Source organism: Myxocyprinus asiaticus, chromosome 30 (assembly GCF_019703515.2).
Source record: "Myxocyprinus asiaticus isolate MX2 ecotype Aquarium Trade chromosome 30, UBuf_Myxa_2, whole genome shotgun sequence".
Lineage (NCBI taxonomy): Eukaryota > Metazoa > Chordata > Actinopteri > Cypriniformes > Catostomidae > Myxocyprinus > Myxocyprinus asiaticus.
In genome coordinates, this window is record NC_059373.1 from 33,365,302 (window position 1) to 33,392,780 (window position 27,479).

Sequence of the window (27,479 nt, forward strand, 5' to 3'; positions counted from 1 at the left end):
TTTTGACCCAGGTATCATATATTTCATAATACTACACGGTATTTCCATTGTTCAGGTATTTCAGGAAAAAACACATTTACAGTGGTGTCTATCTTGTCTATCTTTCCATTTAGGAGGCAGGTCCCACTTGCACTCTTTTAAGTCTTAATATTCAACAGAATTATATTTTTAGTAAGGTTCATCTTCTATTGCACTGCACTGATCCTCCGTGTCCGACTGCCTTGTGTAAGGTTACTTGCTGGATTTGTGGAACAACTTAAGATCTTGAAAGTGTTCCAAAACCTATGAAGACAAAAAACATTTGGTTGTTTTCCAATTGCAATTTAAAATGCTGATGTAAATGCAATGTACTGCAATGTTAGTAAATGTAATTTTCGAGGAATTCAATTATCATCTAACCCAAGGTTACTGCACACTGCTTACGATCATGCTCAAGATTTCTAACTGTAAGTTTAGAATCTGTGTGAATTGAGAGTGCTCAAACCTCATTGACTGATTTGTTGCCAAGCTGGGCTGCAATAGCATGAAATGTGGCCGGCTTGGCTCCTCTCTGTTGACAGGTGGTCAGTTTTACACGGTCTGCCTCCTTTTTCATCATACAAACAAAATACAGAGAAACACTGATTAAAAATAAATATAAATATATAAATATATACCTCTAAATGTGTGATAAATAAACAACTTTAGTCATTTTATAAATAAATCTATATATAATAACAATGATTTTTTTTTTATAAATACAAACTAAATATCTATATATACAGTATATATATAGTATATGAAAAAAAAAAAAGTACTATGTAATGTCAGACCAAAGCTATGTTCCAAAACCTAGTGAGCTGTCTATGCAGGTAGCATTTTAAGGCATCATTGCCACTCCTGACACAAAGGCTGTCCCAAAATGTAGGTAACTTAATTCTGCTGCCTCCTAAGACACCTAATTTTAGCCAAATAATAACCTTTGTGAAACAATAAATCCATGATGGCGGATGAATCTAGAAGTGTTGATTATAAATACCAAAAACCGTAGATAAAATAGTTCAATATTATTAAAAATATACTACTTCAGCCAATATTTGTGTGATATGTATTTTTATGCATTCCAAATCAGTCACTATTGAGGTTCCATATAGAATACTGCCTTAGGGCCTTTTAGACCGAACACGAACAGAATGTATCCAGATGTGTTTTTAAATGTTGAAGTTCTTTTAACTTGACAGTGTCTTAAAACTGCATTGCTCCTGCACGAAATGCTGAAAAAAACAGAGAGATGAGGTGCAATGGTCAAAGACAAAGCACATTTACCTAGTAAAATAATGAAACAGTGCAGACGGCCGAAAAAATGCATTTAGTGTAAAAAAAAAAACACAAGTACAAAAACAGCGCAGAAGAAAGCAAAAATGCGCTCTGTGTAAAAAACAAAACAAGTAAAAAGCTGGCCAGGACACAAAAATGCACTGTTTAAAACAAACAAACAAAAAAACTAATAAAAAACAGCCCAGATGTACACAAAGATGTCCAAATGTCCATAAAAAAAAAAAAAAGTGTAATATGTGTGTATATATATATAAACTAGTAAAAAACTGTGCATATGGACACAAAAATGCACTCTGTGTAAAATAAAAAGAAAAAAACTGTAAAATGTGAAAAAAATAAAAATAAAAATAAAAACAACTAGTAAAAAACAGCACACATGGGACACAATAATGTAATGGGTAAAAAAAAAGAAAAAAGTGTAAAATGTGTAAAAACAAACAAGCAAAAAGCACATGGAAAACAGATAGACAAAAAAAATGCAGTTTAAAAAAATTGTAAAGTGTAAAAAAAAAATAGTAAAAAACATCACAGATGGACACAAAAATGCACTGTGTAAAAAAAACAAAAAAAAAACTAGTAAAAAAAACTGCATATGGACACAAAATAAACTGTTAAAAAAGTGTAAAATGTGTAAAAAACAAAAACAAAAAAACAACTAGTAAAAAAAAACCCATTGTTAAAATAAACATTTGTGAAATGTGTAAAACAAAACTAGTGGAAAACAGCACAGATGGACACAAATATGAACTGTGTAAAAAAAAAAAAAAAATGTACAAAAAAAAATTATAATAATAAAAAACAGCCCCGACGGACACAAAAATGTCTACCTGTGTGTAAAATAATAATAATAAAAAAAATGTAATAAATGGAAAAAAAATCTGTGAAAAAAAAAAGAGTGAAAAACAGCACAGCTGGAGTCAAAAATGCACTGTGGAAAAAAAAACAAAAAAACTGTAAAATGTGTAATAAAACAAGTGAAAAAAACAAAACAAAAAAAAAAAACAGCCCAGACAGACACAAAAATGTCTAACTCTGTGTAAAATAATAATACCAAAAAAACGTGTAAAGAATTTGTAAAAATAATAAACTACAAATAATAATAATAATAAAAACGGAAAAAAAAAATAAAAAACAGGACAGATGGATGCAAAAAATGTGTTTGGTTAGCTCAATAGGTTTTGGAACAGACCCTAAATGTTGTGCAGTGTTTCTAACGTTGTCCAGAGGATGACTTTCTTCCCATTTGGTGAGTGTAAGATATTCTTGGCACAGACTGAGGTTCCTGTGCCTTTAAATGAAGACTGCTAACTCTCCACTGAACAACTTTCATCTACCTCACTGTCCAACTCTGTGGCCACAGTGATGTGCAATGTGCTTTTTAAATTCTGTCATCTGAGAGAGGATTAGATCATGTATGATAAAACTGAAAACTGAATCTAAAATACATTGTGGATGTATAATTTGCTGATACAAATACAATTAATATGGTATTTCCAAAATCTTTTCAGAGTGTACAATCAAACAGAACTAGAAGGACATATGCTTTAGAAGAGTTTTAATGGTCTCTTCATATTATACCTGGACATGCTTGTTTTGGGGGGCTCTACTTCCTCTCTGGTGAGAGAGTTCTGATTGGCTGACATGGCTTGCTCCCCTCCAAGCCCTGAATTGTTTCCACACTGGATAAATGATCTGCATCATCCTCATTCTCCTCAAAGATCAACTGCACTTGAGGGCAAAGCTGCTTAAAAAACACAAAGAATTCCTCCAGCAAGTCGGTGTGATAGAGGAACAGTTGATGATATTTGAGTTTTCATCTGAGAAAAAGGCAAACCCAATAAAAGACAAGACCTGCACTTAACAGATAACAAAGGACAGATATTCAGGGTCCCTTTTTAAGTACCTGTCTAGAGCCAGCAAAATCCTGTGATGGAGCCCCTTGCAGAATATGCACAACCTTTGAAAAAAGGGCTGATCGCTCTCCAAAAGTAAGCTCCAGCTGGCGTAGAAAGCGTCTGCTTCATTCAAACGCCTGCTTCTCTGCCAGCTAAAGACATTAAAAATAGGATCATATCAGTTCTTTTAGATGAACACATAATGGAGAGGTTAACTTTTTACAACACCTGCCAATTTGCAAGTGAATTTACCGTCCACAAATATTTATACTGGCCATGAAACCATATTTTGCATTACTCCATTATGTTTATTTCCCCTAAGACAAAGTAATTGTCAAGCTGACATTCCCTTGTATATTTGAAAGGGTGCATTTTCACAGACTGTTTAATGCCGCACAGGTGTAATTTTGTGCATTACACAAATTAGAATTGCAGAAAAACTGTTGTGAAATGAATGGGCTTTTTTTTTTTTTTCACTTTGAAATGATTAGGTTTTCTAAACTTTTCTCAATTTAATTCCCTGATTTTCCATTAACTTTCCAGTCATTTGTGCAAAAAGTAATTCTGATTCAGACCAGTTTGCTAATGAAACATACAAAACCATTAGTGAATTATTTTGACTGATTCACTGAAGAACGATTCACTCTGGCTTTGATTTGATTTACTTACATCACTTACGTCAACAAGGGATACTCTGCGTTTTGAACCATAACTGGCCAGTCACTCGTTTTGTGTACTTGCCAAAATCAATTATTTCTCGCATTTGGTGCTTGGCGAGTGTTAACTATGACACTGTATACAAGGCGTGATAATCTCTCTCTATGCTTGTGTATTATATTTGGCTTTACATATGAGAATCAAGGGCAAATTCTCACCAGACCACACTCTCTGGCTTGGTCTGGATGCAGGAAGGCAGCAAATTCTCGAAGCCGTTCAGGCCAGTCAGTCACAATGGGTTTGAGTCTTCTCAGGAGCTCCAGTGAGGAGCGACTCTCTGGATCTTTCTCAAACTCAGACAGAATACTCAAGAACTTTTTCAACTTCCCCGGTGCTGCCTGCAGCACCTCATACACCTGAAGAAAGGCAGGAGGGAGTTCCCTTTAAATCTTATGAATAGTTTTAGAGGGTGAGAAAAAAAGGAATCATAGTAACTTGATGAAATGGAAATCTGTTGTGCTATGCCAACTGGGCTTGTAGTCAACCTTTCAATATCAAATATTTTTGGGACATTTCAGACTTCATAAGGACAAGGAGATCACAAAAGCTGAAAACTGTGCACATAAATCTTTTGAAATCCAAAAGGGTTGAATAAATATTTCTTGCCTTCTTTAGGTAAGCTTGGGCAAAAGCGACATCTTTAGTGGCCCTGTGAGGATCATCATCAAGCGTGTCGTGGTAAATTACAAAAGTTTCACCACATCCATCTCCTGAGTGTGGGCACGATGAGCACCTGTGAGTTCAATGTATCAATGTGATAATGGTCAGAAACATGAGAGATGGCTGCTAGATAACACAAGAAGGGATAACAGGGACAATCACAAAAAGTCAATTTTAAAAATTACAAAACATGAAAAATAAATTGTTTTCTTGGCAATTAGGCACATTTCACCCCCAAATTCTCACTACAGTAATGCAATGACACCAAACCTTAAAAGTGCACTCAGTAATGTTTTGTTTAGACCATCTTAGACTCACACTGACACTTTGTGGCATGGATGCAGCATCATTCAAACACAGTAGTTTTCATTTACCAATGGCATAATAAAAATTCACTGTTCACAGTCAGCCATGATTAGTTTAATCCATGAGTGAAAGTGTCCAAAAACACGGCAGTTACTGAGATTAAGCGAGTAGTATTCGGCTGGTCATGTGATCATAACATGGCAGCCCCCATGAGGGCACCCTTTCTTTGTAGATTTAAGCAGCTATTATAAGGTTACTGAGTCTTCATCTCATGTGAGTGCTCATGGTTTTATACATGCTTCAAGATTACTGTTCATTTCTTTAGGAGTTACACTTTTTTAATGAGGAAAAAAATACTGACTGCACCTTTAACATTGCTAAGATATAGCCCCTCTGACAACTAGCCCCAATCACCCCTACAGTTGAAGTCAGAATTTTACATACACCTTAGCCAAATACATTAAAACTCAGTTTTTCACAATTAATTGTAGAAAACAATCCCTGTCTTAGGTCAGTTAGGATCACTACTTTATTTTAAGAATGTGAAATGTCAGAATAATAGTAGAGAGAATTATTTATTTCAGCTTTTATTTCTTTCATCACATTCCCAGTGGGTCAGAAGTTTACATACACTTTGTTAGTATTTGGCAGCATTGCCTTTAAATTGTTTAACTTGGGACAAATGTTTTGGGTAGCCTTCCACAAGCTTCTCACAACAAGCTGCTGGAATTTTGGCCCATTCCTCTAGACAGAACTGGTGTAACTGAGACAGGTTTGTAGGCCTCCTTGCTCGCACATGCTTTTTCAGTTCTGCCCACAAATTGTCTATCAGATTGAGGTCAGGGCTTTGTGATGGCCACTCCAATACCCTGACTTTGTTGTCCTTAAACCATTTTGCCACAACTTGATTGTAGAGGTATGATTGGGGTCATCGTCCATTTGGAAGACCCATTTGCGACCGAGTTTTAACTTCCTGGCTGATGTCTTGAGAAGTTGCTTCAATATATCCACATAATTTTCTTTCCTCATGATGTCATCTATTTTGTGAAGTGCACCAGTCCCTCCTGCAGCACCCCCACAACATGATGCTGCCAGCCTCATGCTTCAAGGTTGAGATGGTGTTCTTCTGCTTGCAAGCCTCACCCTTTTTCCTCCAAACATAACAATGGTCATTATGGCCAAACAGTTAAATTTTTGTTTCATCAGACCAGAGGGCATTTCTCCAAAAAGTAATATCTTTGTCCCCATGTGCACTTGCAAACTGTAGTCTGACTTTATGGCGGTTTTGGAGCAGTGGCTTCTTCCTTGCTGAGCAACCTTTCAGTTTATGTCGATATTGGACTCATTTTACTGTGGACATAGATACTTGTCAACCTGTTTTCTCCAGCATCTTCACAAGGTCCTTTGCTGTTGTTCTGGGATTGATTTGCACTTTTTGCACCAAACTACGTTAATCTCTAGGAGACAGAATGCATCACCTTCCTGAGCAGTATGATGGCTGCGTGGTCCCATGGTGTTTATACTTGCATACAATTGTTTCTACAGATGAACGTGGTACCTTCAGGCATTTGGAAATTGCTCCCAAGGATGAACCAGACTTGTGGAGGTCAGAAGCTAATTGGCTAACTGTCTAAAGTCTTGACATAATTTTCTGGAATTTTCCAAGCTGCTTAAAGGCACAGTTAACTTAGTGTATGTAAACTTCTGTCCCACTGGAATTGTGATAGTCAATTAAAAGTGAAACAATCTGTCTGTAAACAATTTCTGGAAAAATTACTTGTGTCATGCACAAAGTAGATGTCCTAAACTACTTGCCAAAACTATAGTTTGCTAATTTTAAATCTGTGGTGGTTAAAAATGAGTTTTAATGATTTCAACCTAAGTGTACATTAGAAAGAATATAAAAACTATCTCACCTGAAGCTCTGACACAGACACGACTTCTGAAACACTGTTTTCTTCACCAATTTCCTCTTTCCTGGTCCATCTACTACTGCCCTTTCTGCTCCTCTAATTCCCTCTCCAAAACCACCTCCATATCTCTGTCCTCCTCTTCTATGCTGGCTGCTGGGCTCCCAGAGGATTCAGAAAGTGTGAGGAACAGCTCTCTGGAGTCCTTCTCACCACCCTCCTCTTCCACCTCATTATCAACCATCTCGCCACCATTGTTATCGAGTTCTTTCTCCTCTATAGCTTCTTGCATGCAATCAATGCAGGACATCTCTGTTGAACCTCTTGTAGCCCATCTGCACTGTTGAAAATAGTTAAAGTTTTCTCTTTCCTGTTCCGTGTCACCTCTGTTCGGTCTGGAGCCGAAACTTGTTTTAAGGTTTGATCTACAACAGGTATCTGATGGCCAAGGTTGATTTGCAACCACACAGACTGGAGGTAGCAAAAGAAACAGATTAAGAGGTTTTTGAGATCCAGATGTTGTTTTCAAGAAGCTAGACGAGCAGAGTCCCTCTGTATAAGTTTAAGCAGTGTGCCATAGCGCTGACTAATGTGATCTTTAACCACCGGGACGCTGGCTGGGGAAGTCTGCATGATTGGTGTGGAACAAATAATGGCTGTGTGAACTGGAGGTGGAGGTAGACTAATGATGAGTCCACCTTGACTTGATCCTGCTGGAATTGCTGTTGCGACATTAGAGGCACCCACTGGTCCAGTTTGATTCACAGATACGTGCCTTGAAGAAGGGAAACTCAACTGTGGTGCCATTGCAGCAGCTGTAGGTAAAATGATGAGAATTTTCCCTTGGTTTGCACCGATTTGAGCAACCTTTGGAGCACCACAGACACCCATTGGTGTTTCTATGGCATTTTTCACAGGTACAGTCCTTGAAGAGTTCAATTCAGTGGTGACTGGAGCAGTTGGTAAAGTGACAACTTCACATTGGTTTTGTCCCACCAGAGGAACCTTTGGGGTTATTATTGGGTTTCTCTATGGGAAAATTCATGGCTCCATTTGCAGACAAGCAAGGATTGAGTTATGGCCTCAGTGGAACGGTTTGAATTTGTGGGCTCGGACCCTGTGGGAGACAAGGAGGGTGGGAAAGTGATGGACTTGCACCTTCGGTAACCGGGGTGGCAACTGACTGTGGACTTCCTCTATTACCTCAGCTGACAGGGAAGGTTTTGAAGGCTTGCTGATTTCAGATGGCTTTTTTTTTTTTTAAGGAAACTGGTAGTTCAAGGGCCTGAGACAGGTCATCAGTAAGGCGAGGAGGGTAACTAGTGCCTGGAGAGAAGCTACAGCAGAGATCTGGGGACTCATTGGTCTCCTCTGTTGGTGTAATGCTTTTGGCAGAATTGGTAGTTTGGGATTGAGGGTTGCCAGATGGTTGGTTAAATTTTGTTACATGCTCATAAATGAGCTTAATGTTTTTCTGTGGGAGACTGAAATAGTTAAATGTTACAGAAAAATTACATGACTTTTAGAAGTGGACAAAGAAGATCATTAAATCAAATCAGACATTTTCTAAAAATAAATAAATAAAACTCAGCACCATGATGTCAGGGTTGATTTGCAGTAGTTATGTGGTTGCTAGGGTGTTCTGGGTGGTTACTAGGATGTTGCTAGATGGTTAATACTAGGGATGTGCAAGGTTACCATTGTTAACATTCGGCTGACAGCGAGGTTTCATGAACTGTTAATCGGTTTCTCGTCTGGAGTCGGGATGTGGGAATAAAGATGTTTATTGTAATGTAATTTCCTTAAACACTACTCAAAACATCAGCAAATAAAGTGCAAAGTGAGCTATGAGTCTAAGTAGCACAATACATACGTCTTTAAATGAATAATCTTGCATTGAAGTCAAACAAAAACAATCAAACTATCGCTGCAAGTATATGCGCTCTGTCCGGGCAGGTTCACACATCCGTGAGGCAGGGAAAGCAAATATTATCATGTGCGTGGAGTAACAGTGCTGCTGTTAATGTGTTAGTTCACCCAAAAAAAAAAATTCTATTGTCATTTACTCACCCTCATGCCATCCCATATGTGTATGACTTTCTTTCTTCAACTGAACACAAATGAAGATTTTTAGAAGAATATCTCAGCTCTGTAGGTCCATACAATGCAAGTGAATGGGTGCCAGACGACTCTGGTGGTTAAATCCATATCTTCTGAAGTGATATGATAGGTGTGGGTGAGAAACAGATCAATATTTAAGTCCTTTTTCCTTCACTTTCACTTTCTCTTTCTTCTGTTTTTGGTGATTCACAATCTTCGTGCATATCACTCCCTACTGGGCAAGTCATTAAAAATGACTTAAATATTGATCTGTTTCTCACCCACACCAATCACATCGTGTCTGAACACATTGATTTCTTTTATGCTCCCTTTATGTGGATTTTGGAGTTTAAAAATGTTGACACCCATTCACTTACATTTTATGGACCTACAGAGCTGAAATATTCTTCTAAAAAATCTTCATTTTGTGTTCTGCAGAAGAATGAAAGTCATGCACACCTGGAATGATGAAAGAATTTTCATTTTTGGGTGAAATATCCCTTTAAGTAGCCTCTTCGGGGTGCTTTGATTTTTAAATGGTTTAAAATAAAATTACATTGAACTGGTCTAATTATTGTACAAAATATGCAAACCAGAGCAAAAGGGAAAAACACCGTCTTACCATTTATAAAGTGTTGAAATGTTGTTTGGTGAAAAACAAACTGGAATCATGTTTAATGGTGTAACAGTCACATGAATTCTTCTTCTTTAGAAAGCAGCACTATGAATAAAACACAACGCAGGTGTTTCGAGACTTGTACTTGGTGTCTAAAAATGTGGCGGTCCTGCGAGAGGTGCTGAGAGAAAAAAGTGAGATTCAGTCAGCACAACAGTCAAAGAGGTTCATCCAGCGTGTCAGTATCACTGATCTATTACAGAAAAACAGGGCAGACACACACAAAAGCATGTTTGAACAGCCCCTAACTCGCTCTATACTTGAAAAACTGACCCAAACCCAGCCGGAAAACATGACGGTTTGTCGAATCTCATCGAGCTCATCAGATTGCAGACCTGTATTGCATATGTAGAATAACCGAATAGTGATTCTGATATTCGAATAGTGGCGCATTCAACAGTTGACCGAATGTTGACTATCCATGCACATCCCTTGTTAATACTTGTCCAAGTTAAAAGAGCCCAACCACAAGTCTCCATGATATTCTGGCCCCTAGATATGTCTTGGACCCCTCCTTCAATGTTTTGTTTTTTTGCCAGTTTTATAATCTGCCAGGCTTAAATCTGATCACTTAGAAACGCAACAAGATCTCCTCAACCAGCCACAAGATTTGATGTATCATTCATGTTCGTAGTACAACCAGTTGAGCTCAAAGTTTCATCGTTAAGGATACGGGTTTGTTTGAATTCCCAACCTGAAGTATAGTTAATAATGAAAGTGATGTTTGCCTTAGCAAACACTAAATTAATCATTTCAACAAAGCAACATTGGTGAGATTAGATTAGAGTTGATTTATTTGCTTGTAAACAAGAGAACGTTCAGTGACTGCCAAAAACAAGAAGGCAACTATTACCCTTTGCCAATCAGGCATTAGGCTTTCTTCTCCCTCCACTGGTGGGCGCTGGTCACAAGGACAGACTCTTTACAGGCCAAGGGCATGTGGGGATATTTTCCTGCCATAATGTATGTCTGAACCATGTAAAACATATTACATGTGTAAATGTCTGATCAAACAAATATTCTTACTTGCACATATACTGTGGATGCAGTGTTTACAAACAAAGGCTTAGTGCCAAATCTGTGTTCTTCAAGCAAAGTGAAAAAGAGCTATTTTAGATTAGCACATCATATAAATTGACTGAAAAGTGCTGCGTGACATGTACAAGCACCCCGTTTTTTTTTTTTTTTTTTTTTTTTTTGCAAAAGACAGCTGGAGATTTGGGCTTCTTGAGATTTCCATTAGACAATCAAAAACTGGTTATTAAGTCTGATCAATGTCAAATGTTATTACTTGTGTGGTCAAATGTCTATTTGAGAAATAAAGATGGATATCACAAGTCTGATGGGTATTTTTACTTTTATAGACAATTTCAAGGGCTTTGACACGATTAACGTTACTAACATTAACACGATTGTCATAAAATGTCATTATTAAAATGTGGACCATGCACAGATGCTCCCTGGATGCCTGGAACTAACGGAAATTAAAGTGTTTAGATCTTCGCAAAAACAACCACAAATGGACGCATGAACCGCAGCAGTGAAGTGAGATGGCTGAATATGTGCAGTAGGGTACAACGGGGCTAAAGGCACCCATTAAGGAAATGTTGCTTTTTTTCTGGACACAAAATGTGTCAAGGACAAAATAATTGATTTATTTTTATTGAATATTAATGGAGCAACATAATTTGTGTGAAAAGAAACATTAACGGAAGGTTGTTTCGATTAAAATTCAGTTTTCAAAAAAAGGTGGTAAAAGGGGTTAAAGGCTCCCTCACGTGGAGTAAACATATTTGACATTTTATTACATCTCAAGTATTCTATAAACAAACTAATCTCTATTATGATTGGATGAGTCAATGTGAACCCACTTTGAACATTTTTCATAACAAATCTATTCCCCCACTTAAGAAAAAAAAATGTTTTATAGGGGCCTTTAACTCCTGCAACAGGGGGAGCTTTTTACCCCAAATACTATCCTTTCACTTATTGGACAGTTATTGAAAAATGTTTGATTTAATGACCTTATACAAAAATAAAAATAAATAAGTATTTTGTCTCAACAGAAATGTTAATTTCAGGGATTTTCATTAGCTACATATATTTGCAACATTTTAAAAATAATAAAAATTTGATCAAATTGTCTGAAAATCAACCTATAGACAACACATGCAAAGATCTCATGGATTAGGAATATTTTGCAGTGTACAGTGACAAACAGGTGTTTAGGAAAGTGCTGTGGTAGTTTTTGTTGCTATTTAGTGTTTTGGGAGAAAATAAAAATCAATGTAGCCTTTTACTCTGTGGAGCCTTTAGCCCCGATGTACCCTACTAACAACTGTAGCACACGTCTTATGTCTGGTAGGTGAATGAAATTTATGCCAACTGATTGAATGTTAGATAGGTAGATCTCTAAAAGTGACTATAGATCGCTCCCTTTATAATAAATGAAGCTGCGCAAGTCATTTACTATTACATTCAGTCATTAAGCAAATGCCAATCTCTCCGCTTGGGAAATTTTTGTGAGCATCGTCACGTCTGGAAAAGTCAGTTCAGGTAAACGTTTGATGTTCTTTGAGAAAATGTTTACTTAGAGCCTTATTTTATTTATTTATTTATTTTCTCCCCAATTTGGTATGCCCAATTCACAATGTGCTCTAAGTCCTCGTGGTGGCGTAGTGACTCGCCTCACTCCGGGTGGCGGAGGACGAATCTCAGTTGCCTCCGCATCTGAGACCGTCAATCCACACATCTTATCATGTGGTTTGTTGAGCGCCTTACCACGGAGACATAGCGTGTGTGGAGGCTTCACGCCATTCTTCACGGCATCCACGCACAACTCACCACACGCCCCACTGAGAGCGAGAACCACATTATAGTGACCACGAGGAGCTTACCCCATGTGACTCTATCCTCCCTAGCAACCGGGCCAATTTGGTTGCTTAGGAGACCTAGCTGGAGTTACTCAGCACGCCCTGGATTCAAACTCGCGACTCTAGGGGTGATAGTCAGCGTCAATACTCGCAGAGCTACCCAGACCCCCTACTCAGAGCCTTATTTAAAGAATCTGGTAATGATACCGGAAATGCTCCCAGGTCAGTAACGTTCTAATTCCTTGTTATTATTTACATTCTTGAAATGGTCTTTATGTGACACTTCTTTTTCACTATAATCCATGGCTATTACTTTATTTATATAATAACACATTTAAAATAACATAAACATAAACATTTACATTAACATTAATAAAATAACATTTATATTATAACATTAAAATATACTATTGCATTAAGCAATGCTTTACAGATCATTACAACAATAGGGCTGCCTACAATCATCACTCGAAGCTGCTTGTCTGAAGTGCCCGGAAGCACGTTTGCTTGTTGGGTGAAGTCACAATTATTTGCCTTTACATAATGTGATAATTCCCTCACCTTGACAACACTGGGAAAGGGCTTTTGATATGCATCCCGGATGTGTGATTTTAAATGGACAAAGCTCCTAGCAGCAAGCAGATAGCTACATGTCATCTACAATGGGTGTAGGGTGTTTCTCAAGTGCTAATGAACCAGAACCACAAGACTGAAGAGGGAAACGACAGAAAAATCACCCTTAATTACTCATTTTAAAGTTCACGTTTTAATTAAATTAATAAGGTATAATATATAAGGCTGATGCATGAGTATAATACCAGTCCTCTGCTGAGGTGAAAGGTCCTTTGAATTTAGTGGGGCACAGTGGGACTGCAGGAAGTAGCTCTGGGTAGGGAAACTCTGGCCAAGTCACCATTAACCAGATCAAATGAGCTGGAAACTGAGATCCTATATCATGCAAATAAAAAGAAGATTAACAGTAAAAAAGTAGAATGAGAAATATTGCCACTTTCCATTGGCAATTTTGAAGTGAATAACTCATTAATAACTTGTGTGCAGTAGTGCGTTTTTGTTTGCCCAATTAAAACAATAACCAGTTGGTAAGTATAAAGCAAAAACTCTTGATCTGTAGTGTACCTCAAATTGACTGAAACTGAATGGAGTGTTAAAAACTACCAGGGAAGCATGGACTGGGAGCTGTAGGGTCTCTTCTGAGTGACTGTTCCTCCAACAGGATAATGGCACCCTGAAGATTTGCAGCTTTGAAGATGCCAGTGAAGCCATGCTGTACTGGACCATGGGTTTGCTCCCCATGCTGATCAAACATCTGAAGCTCCAACTAAAAGAGAAACAGGAAGCAAAAGAGAGAGAGAGGGAAATTTTATATTAACATTTCTGTCTTTTCTATGTAATATGCATTAAATCTCACCAAGAACTGTTTGCTTGTTGAAGCCTCTGTCTCCAGACCATGGACCGAACTGCTCAACGTGTTCACCTGTGTGAGGAGCTGCACATGCTGCAGACAGAGCAAACACAACATTTTATACCACAACAACAATATAAATACAATGCTGAGACTTAAGAATATTTGTTTTGGGTCTCGAATTTGGTAAAATTTTTGACAACAAATATGACGGAAAAAGCAGAAATAAGCAGTAACTTACATCACAGACGAGACTTTCAATTAGAGCTAGTGATAAACCGATATACAGTGCATTCAGAAAGTATTCAGACCCCTTCATTGTTTTCACATTTTGTTTTGTTGCAGCCTTATGCTAAAATGATTTAAATGATTTTATTTTTCACATCAATTTACACTCCATACCCCATAATTACAAAGCAAGAAACAGATTTTTGATAACTTTGCAAATGTTTTAGGCACTTAAGATGTTTCACAAAAACATTTGTCTTAAGATGGTTATTTATCTTCAGCTTTACTGTGCCTATAGGAATACATTTTAGACTCCCAAACATTACTGATCACAAAGTATAGTCAGGACATTACTGATGTAAAAAACAGCACCATTACTATTAGAAAAATCATTTTTGATGAAATCTAGACAGACCCCATTTCCAGCAGCCATCACTCCAACACCTTATCCTTGAGTAATCATGCTAAATTGATCATTTGGTACTAGAAAATCACTTGCCATTATATCAAACACTGCTGAAAGCCATTTTGATTATTAAATGAAGCTTAACATTGTCGTATGCAATAGACTGGCATGTCTTAAGGTCAATATTAGGTCAAAAATGGCAACAAAAAAAAAGAAACAGCTTTCAGCCAGTCATTGTTTTTAGGAATGAAGGCTATACAATGCTTGAAATTGCCAAAAAAAAACTGAAGATTTAATTCAAAGGTGTACACTACAGTCTCAAAGACAAAGGATAACTGGCTCTAACAAGGACAGAAAGAGATGTGGAAGGTCAGATGTACAACTAAACAAGAGAATAAGTACATCAAAGTCTCTAGTTTGAGAAATAGACGCCTCACATGTCCTCAGCTGACAGCTTCATTGAATTCTACCCGCTCAACACCAGTTTCATGTAAAACCGTAAAGAGAAGACTCAGGGGTGCAGGCCTTATGGGAAGAATTACAAAGAAAAAGCAACTTTTGAAACAGAAAAACAAAAAGAAAAGGTTAGAGTGGGCAAAGAAACACAGACATTGGACAACAGATAATTGGAAAAGAGTGTTATGGATCTTAACCCCATTGAGCTTTTGTGGAATCAGCTAGACTGTAAGGTGCGTGAGAAGTGCCCGACAAGACAGCCACATTTATGGCAAGTGCTACAGGAAGCGTGGGTTGAAATGTCACCTGAGTATCTGGACAAACTGACAGCTAGAATGCCAAGGATCTGCAAAGCTGTCATTGCTGCACGTGGAGGATTTTTTTGGTGAAAACTCTTTGAAGTAGTTTAAGAAGTTCTGAATATTTTTTTCAAATTGTAATAGTAATTTTTCACATTATTAATGTCTTGACTATACATTGTGATCAGTTGAATGCCGCTTTGGTGAATAAAAGTACCAATTTCTTTCCATAAGAGCAAAATCTGTACATTATTCCAAACTTTTGACCGCCAGTGTATATAAATTTGCATATATAAATGGCATTTGCTTTGTCATTATGGGTTATGGAGTGTAGATTGATCTGAAAAAAATAATAATTTAAAGCATTTTAGCATAAGGCTGCAACATAACAAAATGTGAAAAAAATGAAGGGCACTGTATACAGTATATCAGCTAGGCCAAAATATTTTACGATATTTGGCTATTTTGAGATTATCGGCACCATCCTGTTAATAGAGCACAACAGTCTGTTTCCGGAAGTAAAAATCCCATTAATTTTTTCAATAAAGGAATTGATTATTAATGATAACTTATAAACATTTAAAGACAGACCTACCGTGAGCTCTGAAGTTGTTAATCAATGGTATATGCTTCTGTTGAAGCCATCAGCCTGCATTATTTCCACATTGCTTTTAAAAGTTTTTAATAGCTGAATTCCTGATGAAGAACTACACTACCTATAATCCTGAAGAGAGATCCACCAATCAGAGAATCAAGGCAAACAAAACGTGGAAAAAGATCTCTGCAGCAAATGCCCACTCCCTTGACACAAAGTGAATGACGCAATTGAGTCTCAACTACACTCTCAAACTACTTATATATTTTATATGTATATATATATTAGGTATGTTAATGATTAATCGAAAATCGACTGTCATTAATAATTTGATTGATTAGGCTTATTGATCGTCGATTAATTAATTTTAGGACAAATGCATTCAGTAGTCATAACAGCAGATGTTGATAAGGCTGTCTATACAGTCACCCACCGCTAGAGGGCATTCATGTGGTTGAGCCATTGGAGTGGGGGTGGTCCGAACAGAGGGTGAATGCTCCTCCCAACAAATAGTAGTGGAGAGTGAGGACCACTTGATGGCCAAACACTCCATCTCTATGGTGCTGTACTTCGTCTCTATCATAGAGAGCTTTCGACTAATGTACAACACCGGGCGCTCCTCCCCCTCCACCACTTGAGACAGAACAGCACCCAGCCCCCTGTCCGATGCATCTGTCTTCAAAACAAAAAGGAGAGAGAAATCAGGGGAATGCAGAAGCAGCCCGCCACAAAGTGCAGCTTTTACCTGTGTGAAAGCCCATTGGCATGGCTCTGTTCACTGGACCGGGTCTGGAGCTCCCCTTTTAGTGAGATCAGTCAGCGGGCTGGTGACGTCCGAATAATTAAGCATAAACCTTCGATAATAGCCAGCCAGCCCCAAGAACTGTCTCACCTCCTTTTTGGACTTAGGTCTCGGGCAGGTCGCAATTGCTGCGGTTTTATCAATTTGGGATCGCACCTGCCCATGCCCCAAGTGGAACCCCAGATACTGTATCTCCACCCGTCCAATTGCACACTTTTTCGGGTTTGCTGTGAGCCCTGCTCATCGCAGCGACCTCAGAATAGCCCCCAGATGCTGCATGTGCCACTGCCAATCATTACTGTAAATAATGAAACATCCAAATAAGCAGCGGCTTCTGCAGCATGTGGTCTAAGGACTCTGTCCATCAGACGCTGAAACGTAGCCGGGGCCCCAAACAAACCGAACGGATGGGTCACAAATTGGTGTAATCCAAACGGTGTTGAGAAGGCCATTTTCTCACAGGACATCGGCGTTAAGTGGATCTGCCAATAATGCTTTGTTAAGTCCAGTGTCGAGTTCAAGCAGTTCGTCAATACGAAACATTGGATACACATCAAATTTCAACACCGCATTGACTTTCTTTAATCCACACAGAATCGGACCGAGCCATCGCTCTTAGGTACCAGAACCACTGGGCTGGCCCAATCACTGTGGGATTCTTCTATTACTCCCATATCGAGCATGGCCTTTAATTCTTCCCATACTACCTGTTTCTTGTGATCAGGTAAATGGTATGGTCTTCTTGCCGTGTGACCTCAAAGGGCCCTTGCCAATTTGCTAGTAATTTAGAGCTTGATGTGGGTAGTAATACAAGTACTTTATATCCCTGTGCAAACTCCCATAGCCGAGCTCCCCTGTTATACAGCTGGGACTGACGTTCTTGAGCCTGTAGCAAATTCTCCTGCGATAGACGCTCCAGTGTGTGGATTTTTGGTCTCAGGTCAAGAACGTATTAAATTTCATTTTTGATTTGTGAAGTTCCCTCCTCCCAATTTTCCTTCATGACATCTAACACACCACGGGGCTTACGCCCATATAATAATTCAAATGGGGAAAACCACTTGGGGTGGGGCAGGACCACTTGCACTGCAAATAACAGGGGTTCGAGTCACTTATCCCAATTCCAAGCATCTACATGCACAAACTTACGAATCATATTTTTAAGGTCTTATTAAATCGTTCGACCAAGCCATCTGTTTGTGGATGGTACACGCTTGTCCGAATTGATTTAATACCTGACTGGCGTCCCTTGATTGCTCATAATTGTCACAGTGTGTCACCGTTATGTTCCCAAGGACTCTTATTTTGATATAGTTTTTGTCTTCTGTCATCAGTTTACCATGAACTACATTTCCCACGATGCACTGCCCTCATCACAGCCATCTGTTCCCCATCTTCCTCACCTGTTCTCCATTCCCTCATCAACACCTGTTTGTAAATATACCCTAATGTTTTGTTCACTCTTTGTCAGTTCTAGTCCGTTTAACCCATGTGTTAGTTTGTAGTTTATGATAATTGTTCCGTGCATATCCTCACGTTTATTTGTGTCACCATCATCATCTTTATTAAAAGCCTGTGATTAGATCCATCGCCTCTCATCTCAGCTACCACACGTGACAATGATATATTTCAGCACTGCACTTTATTAATCTCACACTGGACTGTCATAATTATATTTCTCTTAACAACACACTGGCAACTGACAGAATGAGAGCAGGATAGCATCTCAGAATGCACATCACATCAAACCTTAAAGCGGATGGGCTACAAAATATATGTATACAGTATACACTGATCAGCCACAACAGTAAAACCACCTGCCTAATTTTATGTAGGTCCCCCTTGTGCCGACAAAACAGCTCCAACCTGCATCTCAGAATAGCATTCTGATACAATGATATTCTTCTCACCACAATTGTACAGAGCGGTTATCCGAGTTACCGTAGACTTTGTCAGTTCGAACCAGTCTGGCCATTCTCTGTTGACCTCTCTCATCAACAAGACATTTCCGTCCACATAACTGCTGCTCACTGGATGTTTTTTGTTTTTGGCATCTTTCGGAGTAAATTCTAGAGACTGTTGTGTGTGAAAATCCCAGGAGATCAGCAGTTACAGAAATACTCAAACCAGCCCATCTGGCACCAACAATCATGCCACGGTCCAAATCACTGAGATCAGATTTTTCCCCATTCTGATCATTGATGTGAACATTAACTGAAGCTCCTGACCCATATCTGCATGATTTTATGCCCTGCACTGCTGCCACACGATTGGCTGATTAGATAATCGTATGGATGATTGTTGGTGCCAGACGGGCAGGTTTGAGTATTTCCGTAACTGCTGATCTTGCTGGCAAAACACCCCTTGTTTTATCACTCAAAACTGTTCAAGGAAGTCTCTGCATAAACAAAAATTATGAGATATAAATCTTCCCTGTGTTCATTTAGTGAAAAACTGTGTGGAAAACATGCCTTAATTCATTTTAATTGTGCATTAAACATTTTGAATCTACACCACATGCTTTTCAGTTAAAATTATGGTTCCTCTGATTGAAAAATATCACAATTTTCAATTATTTCAGAGTAATTATCAAAATATATTTTCAAATATTGACTAAAAAGGCTGTAAAATATTGAGATAATTAAATACTGAGATAATCATTCAGTACTAGTTGCATGTCCAGGTGTCTTACCAGTCTGGAGTTGCCAGCTCTATCATCCTCACACTCAGAGTGCGACCTGTGGAGATTTACTCGACTGCCTCGTGGAGAGGATGCTGTGCTCTCCAAGTCACTTTCCAGAAGAGTCTGCAAAACACACACTAACAGTCTCTACAAACCCGACAAATATTCAACAATTATTTTTTTTAAAGACAAATTAAATATTTTCGAAAACAAGCATAAAAATATGCAAAAAACTGTAACGAGTTGTTCTCTACAACCTCCTTGGCCATCTCATCAACCTCCTCTTCATCAGGCCGATACTCTTCATCAGAGGAGTCTTCCTCTTTTAAAGGAATATCCACAAGCTGCATTCCCTTCTGTAAATGCATAATACTTAATAATATATTCAACAAAGTCTGGTCAATTTCTCATAAACACTGCTTCATAGCTTATATACTTTCACTTTAGTAGTTACCTTCACCTCAGTCGGCTTCTTAATTGGCAAAATATTCCAAGCGGGAATGACCTTATGAATCACTTCTTCTGAACAATTTGTGCATGCAACAGCCAAACTAAAAGGTAAGAGCCAACAACTAAGCGGTAACTTTCAGGAAAACTTCACTGAGTCACATCTGAACTTTTATTACACTCAAAAAATGTAATCAGTATAAATTAAAGGCAGTACACAAAAAATAAAAATGCTACCACAATGCTTAAACCTTATGTTCTGTTTGGGGTCTAGATGACCCCAGACCCTCTTCAAATAGTAAAAAAAACATATGCATTGTTATTTATTTTATCCTGATTACAGAAGATCTTTTCAGAAATGTGTTTTTTACTTAATGATAATGTTTCTGATGTCCGCTATGACATGACTACACACATGTGATGTTTTGGGTCATATTGACCCCAGTAATAAATGTTATTGAGAGCAAAGGGTTTTCACATGCATTGAATCTGTTTGGTACAATTTCTCAATACAAAACACACACTCTCTCTCTCTCTCTCTCTCACACACACACACACACACACACACACACTCTCTCTTTATCTCTCTCTCTCACACACACACTCTCTCTTTCTCTCTCTCGTTCTCTATCACACACACACACACACAATTACATTTTGTAATGTTCTAACACAGGAAAACCTCCTGGAGGTGCATCAGAAAAAAAACAAAACAGGATATGAGAATTGTGTTGGATGTCACTGATGGGCTCTCTGGCCATAATGTGACATGTGACAACTTTTTTGCCACATACAGCTGTCAACGAATGACCGCTCGTTGGCCCCAGGTAATATTCTTCAACATCCTGGATATCAGTGCACACAATGCGTTTATGATATGGTGTGCCGTCAACAATGAGTGTTGTGGTGGCAAAATGAACCGGAGGAGAATATTCTTGGAGTAGCTAGGATATGCCTTGGTGAGGCCTCACATTGACAGGAGAGAGCGCATTCCTAGGTCACTTTTTGCTGCATCTACTGTGAGGGAGATTCAAAGTCAGCCTGAAGCAGTCACTTCTCCAGCAGCTGCTGGAAAACGTGGACAATGCCAGGTCTGCTCCAGAAAAAATTATTCAAAGACTAACAAAAGATGTCTGAAATGTCAAGTATTTGTGTACAGCACACGCACAAATTATCTGTTCCTCTTGCATCTGAAGTTAGTCTTTTTTGGTTTTCACCATCAGCATAATACAGTATCAGGAATTTTGTGGTGTGACAGGGTTTTAGGAGAAAAGTGTTTGGCCATCCTTTTTGTATATAGAGGGAATAAAAGAAAAACTCTTTGAATATCAGCAGTTCAAGACATATTGGTATAGGCAAAATCTATTACAGAGAGCACATCAGTTAACTAGCTTTGGAAATGTTCAATTTGAAAAAAGTTCTGCGTTTATCTTAGGTAACAGTAATATGTGCCTGTTATTTTTTCACTAGCGCTAGGGAACAGAGGCTGCGTCTGGCTGCTCTGTTGCCTGGAGGATACTGTAAATTTGCACATAGTTAGTCTGCCTAGTTGGTGAGCACTTGCATTTGGATTTTTTTGTCAAAAAAAAAATAAAAATAAATAAAAAATAAAAAAATAAAATATATATATATATATATATATATATATATATATATATCTTTCTATATACCTTTTTTTATTATTATTATTTTGTGTAATCAAAAGTTTTATGGTTATTTTTAGAAATTTGCATGAAATTTACATTTGGCTGTCCTGTTGCCCAGACGATGTGTATATACTGTAAATTTGCACATAGTTAGTTTGCCTGGTTAGTGAGCGTGTAGTAAAAAAAAAAATTGCATTTACTTAATTTTTCTTTTTTTAAAACACAATGATATCTGACCGGGGTCAGATTGACCCCAAACATAAGTAATGTTACTATTTTTCTGTGATTTTTATATATATATATATATATATATATATATATATATATATATATATATATATATATACAGGTGCATCTCAATAAATTAGAATGTCGTGGAAAAGTTCATTTATTTCAGTAATTCAACTCAAATTGTGAAACTCGTGTATTAAATAAATTCAATGCACACAGACTGAAGTAGTTTAAGTCTTTGGTTCTTTTAATTGTGATGATTTTGGCTCACATTTAACAAAAACCCACCAATCCACTATCTCAAAAAATTAGAATACATCATAAGACCAATAAAAAAAAACATTTTTAGTGAATTGTTGGCCTTCTGGAAAGTATGTTAATTTACTGTGTATGTACTCAATACTTGGTAGGGGCTCCTTTTGCTTTAATTACTGCCTCAGTTCGGCGTGGCATGGAGGTGATCAGTTTGTGGCACTGCTGAGGTGGTATGGAAGCCCAGGTTTCTTTGACAGTGGCCTTCAGCTCATCTGCATTTTTTGGTCTCTTGTTTCTCATTTTCCTCTTGACAATACCCCATAGATTCTCTATGGGGTTCAGGTCTGGTGAGTTTGCTGGCCAGTCAAGCACACCAACACCATGGTCATTTAACCAACTTTTGGTGCTTTTGGCAGTGTGGGCAGGTGCCAAATCCTGCTGGAAAATGAAATCAGCATCTTTAAAAAGCTGGTCAGCAGAAGGAAGCATGAAGTGCTCCAAAATTTCTTGGTAAACGGGTGCAGTGACTTTGGTTTTCAAAAAACACAATTGACCAACACCAGCAGATGACATTGCACCCCAAATCATCACAGACTGTGGAAACTTAACACTGGACTACAAGCAACTTGGGCTATAAGCTTCTCCACCCTTCCTCCAGACTCTAGGACCTTGGTTTCCAAATGAAATACAAAACTTGCTCTCATCTGAAAAGAGGACTTTGGACCACTGGGCAACAGTCCAGTTCTTCTTCTCCTTAGCCCAAGTAAGTCGCCTCTGACATTGTCTGTGGTTCAGGAGTGGCTTAACAAGAGGAATACGACAACTGTAGCCAAATTCCTTGACATGTCTGTGTGTGGTGGCTCTTGATGCCTTGACCCCAGCCTCAGTCCATTCCTTGTGAAGTTCACCCAAATTCTTGAATCGATTTTGCTTGACAATCATAAGGCTGCGGTTCTCTTGGTTGGTTGTGCATCTTTTTCTTCCACACTTTTTCCTTCCACTCAACTTTCTGTTAACATGCTTGGATACAGCACTCTGTGAACAGCCAGCTTCTTTGGCAATGAATGTTTGTGGCTTACCCTCCTTGTGAAGGGTGTCAATGATTGTCTTCTGGACAACTGTCAGATCAGCAGTCTTCCCCATGATTGTGTAGCCTAGTGAACCAAACTGAGAGACCATTTTGAAGGCTCAGGAAACCTTTGCAGGTGTTTTGAGTTGATTAGCTGATTGGCATGTCAAAATATTCTAATTTTTTGAGATAGTGAATTGGTGGGTTTTTGTTAAACAAAAAGGATATTTATATTTGTTCAATAACATATATAGAACATATACAGCTATATTGTTTTCATTATTTTGTGTAAATTAAGAAATGATATGGTTATTTCTGTATTTAGTTGCTTTTCTGAAATCCACATTCCTACTTCAGTAAATGTAAGAGTTAATAATACACTTATTTCTATTCTTTTATCAGTTCGATAAGCCCAGGATAAATGGAAAGGAACATTTAAGCAGGAAAAAAAGGTTTATTTCATAATTATAATTATCATTTTCACACTTTAATCATTGGGGTAACAGTGACCCCAAACAACGAGGAAATGAAGCAAATCTCAACAGAACATAAGGGTTAAACACTTTACAATACTTTAAACATCATAATTTTTTCACATTAAAGTAACTGAAATTTGTATTTTTACATTACGTAATGAGAATGCTTAATTATCTTTAAAATAATAATAATAATAAAAAAAATCTATTAAAACAGGCTTTATTTTCTTTATGCAAAATATAATTTATGATGACCCTGATATGTTCTTGACAGGTTTTGTGACATCCTTTGGTCCATTCATATATTAAACTGTAATAAACTGTTTATGTTAATTAGATACACTGTAAATTTAGTAATGCAGTGCACATTTCATATCAAAGCAACAAACTTACAACTCCTTTTTCCACATCCTCCTTCAGTTTAGAGCGAGTCATCTTGGGCTCCTGAGAGAGAGAACGATGTGTGAGCAAATAGCTGTCAGTCATGATCTATCAGGACAGATAAGAACAGCACACTGATACTCACAAACACAGGAATGGGTTCAGTTTCATTGATGGCAGCTTTCATCATGGCCACAACATGATCATTGGTAATCACTTCCTGCAGACAGAAATAAATGTGAAAAGTGTCTTGCAGAAATAGATCAATTACATTTGCATAAAGGCTGAGGAAGTTGTTGAAAATAGTCCACACTCACATGAATGATGTTACAAACATTCGCTGAGGTCAGGTTACGTTGTAGAGATTTATTCTCCAGTTCTCTGTCCAGCTCTCGGTTGAGCTCCATCTCCGGTTGGATTTCATCTTCACCTTCCTCTTGATGAGCTTCTACTTCATCAGCCATTTCTCTCTTCCTCCTCAAAGCTTTCCTTCGGCCCGCCGGACAACTTCCACCCTGATCTTTATTTGAAAGACAGTAACAGGGTTGATCCTTCCACACATTTCAATCTGTCCTGCTGAGATCTAGCAATTTGTGTGTTTTTCACTGTGTCTGTGTTCAACTAAAAGAGCAAGTAAACACAATGTTTACTCACTCAAAACTACTGGAAAACAGAAAATGAAGTGCAGACTCCAGTTCATTGGCCAAGCCAGGTTATTGGCCAATTCTGATAAGAAGAACAGAATAACCACTGATTAATTGAACGGCTCAATATATATATATATATATATATATATATATATATATATATATATATATATATATATATATAAAAATAAATAAAAAAAGAGTCCTTTGAGAACTCACCAAAGCGTCATCTTCAGGTGTCTGGGAACATGCAGCATGCTGTTCTTCGCCTGCTAACGTTTATACAAAGGTCTCAGATAAGGATTTTACAAGCAGACATCCTAGAAATATGTAGGAACAGCTATGATAATGTTCATTAATAAGTCTTTGACAAACATTACATAATGGTGATAAATCAGTATCTGAAAAAGTCAGGGAAATGTGACCAGATGGTTACAGATTGTAATACATTGCTACTTGGATATGTAGATTATGGTACTTACACAATACTCCAAAGTACTTGAAAGATTACCAAAGTATTACCATGGTTCTTTTCAGTATGTTTTTGTTCATGGTAGTACACTCAAATATGAATAGGCCTAAAATAAATTAATCAAAGTTACACAACATTTCTCACTTGTGAACTGTCTAATATGTACATAGAAAATGATGTATTAAGCATAAAGTATATTGTTTGAACGATTTAATGTTTGCTAATGGGTCATTATTGAGCGTGTTTACATGCACATTCTTACACCAATTATGCTTAATAAGCCAACAATGCGTGTGGTCAAGCAAACGCAATAATGGCGTTCCTTTATCGGTGTAAGAAGGTCACAGGTAGATTTTTGCCCATTACGCTGATTTTGCGCTGCACGTAAACACCTTTACGAAGTTCTCATAGGCTGATCCAATGAGTGCACGTGTTGAGCACATGCCTCTTCATGGTGACGTCAAAAGCAGAGAATAATGTGCTTATTTCAAATGTAATTTCTTACTTTGTCTGATTTTGTAAATAAGCTTATTTTTTGGGAATAACCAGCATATGGGTGTGCATGTAAACCTGCTCACTGACAAATACGGATGTCTGAGGTGTTAAAAAAAAAAACAAATCTTTTAAAAATCTAGTTTGAAACAAGTTCTTAGAAATGTAATCTTTGTGTCCAATTTGGTTTTAATACATTTTTGAAAAACCTTTATAGCATTTTCTACAAAATAATAATAATAATTATTATTATTATTAATTATTATTATTAACAGCGATCTCACACCGTAAACCGGACTTCACATTCCTCAGTGCCGACCTGCTGTTTACAAACATGCAAGCGGAGCCCTTTGTCTGGGCAGCACGGCCGCGGAAACGCAGGAGGAAAAGGGGAAACAGAGCCGGCGTTCTCATCAGAGTAAGACGCCGCGCAAATCGACCCCCGCTACCCACTATTCTACTGGCAAATGTTCAGTCTCTGGATAACAAGCTCTGCGAGCTGAAAGCGTGGATCTCTTTCCAACGAGAGACGAGGGACTGCTGCATTATCTGCCTAACAGAAACTTGGATGTCTGCGGAGATTCCAGACTCAGCCATTGAACCCGCGGGGTTCTCCGTGCACCGAGCGGACAGAGCGAAAGACCTCTCAGGTAAAAGCAGAGGTGGTGGTGTATGTTTTATGATCAACAAATCCTGGTGTGATCAGAGGAACGTACATTCCATCAAGTCTTTCTGCTCTCCTGATCTGGAATTTCTTATGCTTCTGTGTCGACCATTCTGGCTACCGAGGGAATTCACAGCGGTCATTATCACTGCTGTGTACATCCCCCCACAAGCCGACACAGACCGAGCACTCAAGGATCTGTATGGGATTATAAGTGAGCAGGAAACCGCGCACCCTGAGGCCGCGTTCATTGTGACCGGGGACTTTAATAAAGCCAGTTTAAAATCAGTCGCACCAAAATATCACCAGCACATTAGTTTCAACACACGAGGGGACCGGGTTTTGGACCATTGCTACTCTCCGTTCCGGGATGGCTACAAATCCCTCCCCCGCCCACCATTTGGCAAATCGGACCACTCTTCCATTCTGCTTCTGCCCGCTTACAGGCAGAAACTGAAACAGGAAGCACCCACCCTCAGAACGATCCAGTGCTGGTCGGACCAATCAGACTCTACGATACAAGACTGTTTTGATCGCACGGACTGGGAGATGTTCCGGTCCGCCTCTGATGACGACATCGAGCTTTACGCTGATAGCGTAATGTGTTTCATCAGAACGTGTGTAGAGGAAGTGATTCCGACCAGAACTGTGCGAATCTATCCGAATCAGAAGCCGTGGATCAACAGCGATGTTCGCGCGGCACTTAATGTGCGGACCTCCGCTTTTAATTCCGGGAACGCGGAGGAGCATAAACAAGCCAGTTATGCCCTCCGAAAAACTATCAAAACAGCAAAACGCCAGTACAGGAGCAAGATTGATGGACAGTTTAACACCACCAACTCTAGAAGCATGTGGCAGGGAATTAACATCATCACGGACTTTAAAGGGAATAAAAACTCCGCCATGAACACCGCTGCCTCTCTACCGGATGAGCTAAATACTTTTTATGCTCGTTTCGAGGGAACTAACACCGCCCTCGCGGAGAGAGCTCTCACGGCCGAAGCTACAGAGGTTAGTTCACTCTCCGTCTCTGTAGCAGATGTAACCCGATCCTTCCGACGGGTGAATATCCGCAAAGCCGTGGGCCCAGACGGCATTCCGGGCCGCGTCATCAGAGCATGTGCGAACCAACTGGCTGGTGTTTTTACGGACATTTTCAACCTTTCCCTCTCTTTGTCTGTAGTCCCCACATGCTTTAAAACATCCACCATTATGCCTGTTCCAAAACAATCGAAAATAACTTGTTTAAATGACTGGCGTCCTGTTGCTCTGACCCCCATCATCAGCAAATGTTTTGAGAGACTAATCAGAGATTACATCTGCTCTGTATTACCACTCAATCTTGACCCGCTG

The 27,479-nt window shown here is 38.5% G+C and overlaps 1 pseudogene; it reads right to left on the minus strand.

The window, feature by feature from the left end:
- Positions 1 to 478: 478 nt before the first annotated feature.
- The window catches only part of LOC127421039 (GON-4-like protein), a 33,280-nt pseudogene continuing 6,279 nt past the window's right edge, over positions 479 to 27,479 (minus strand).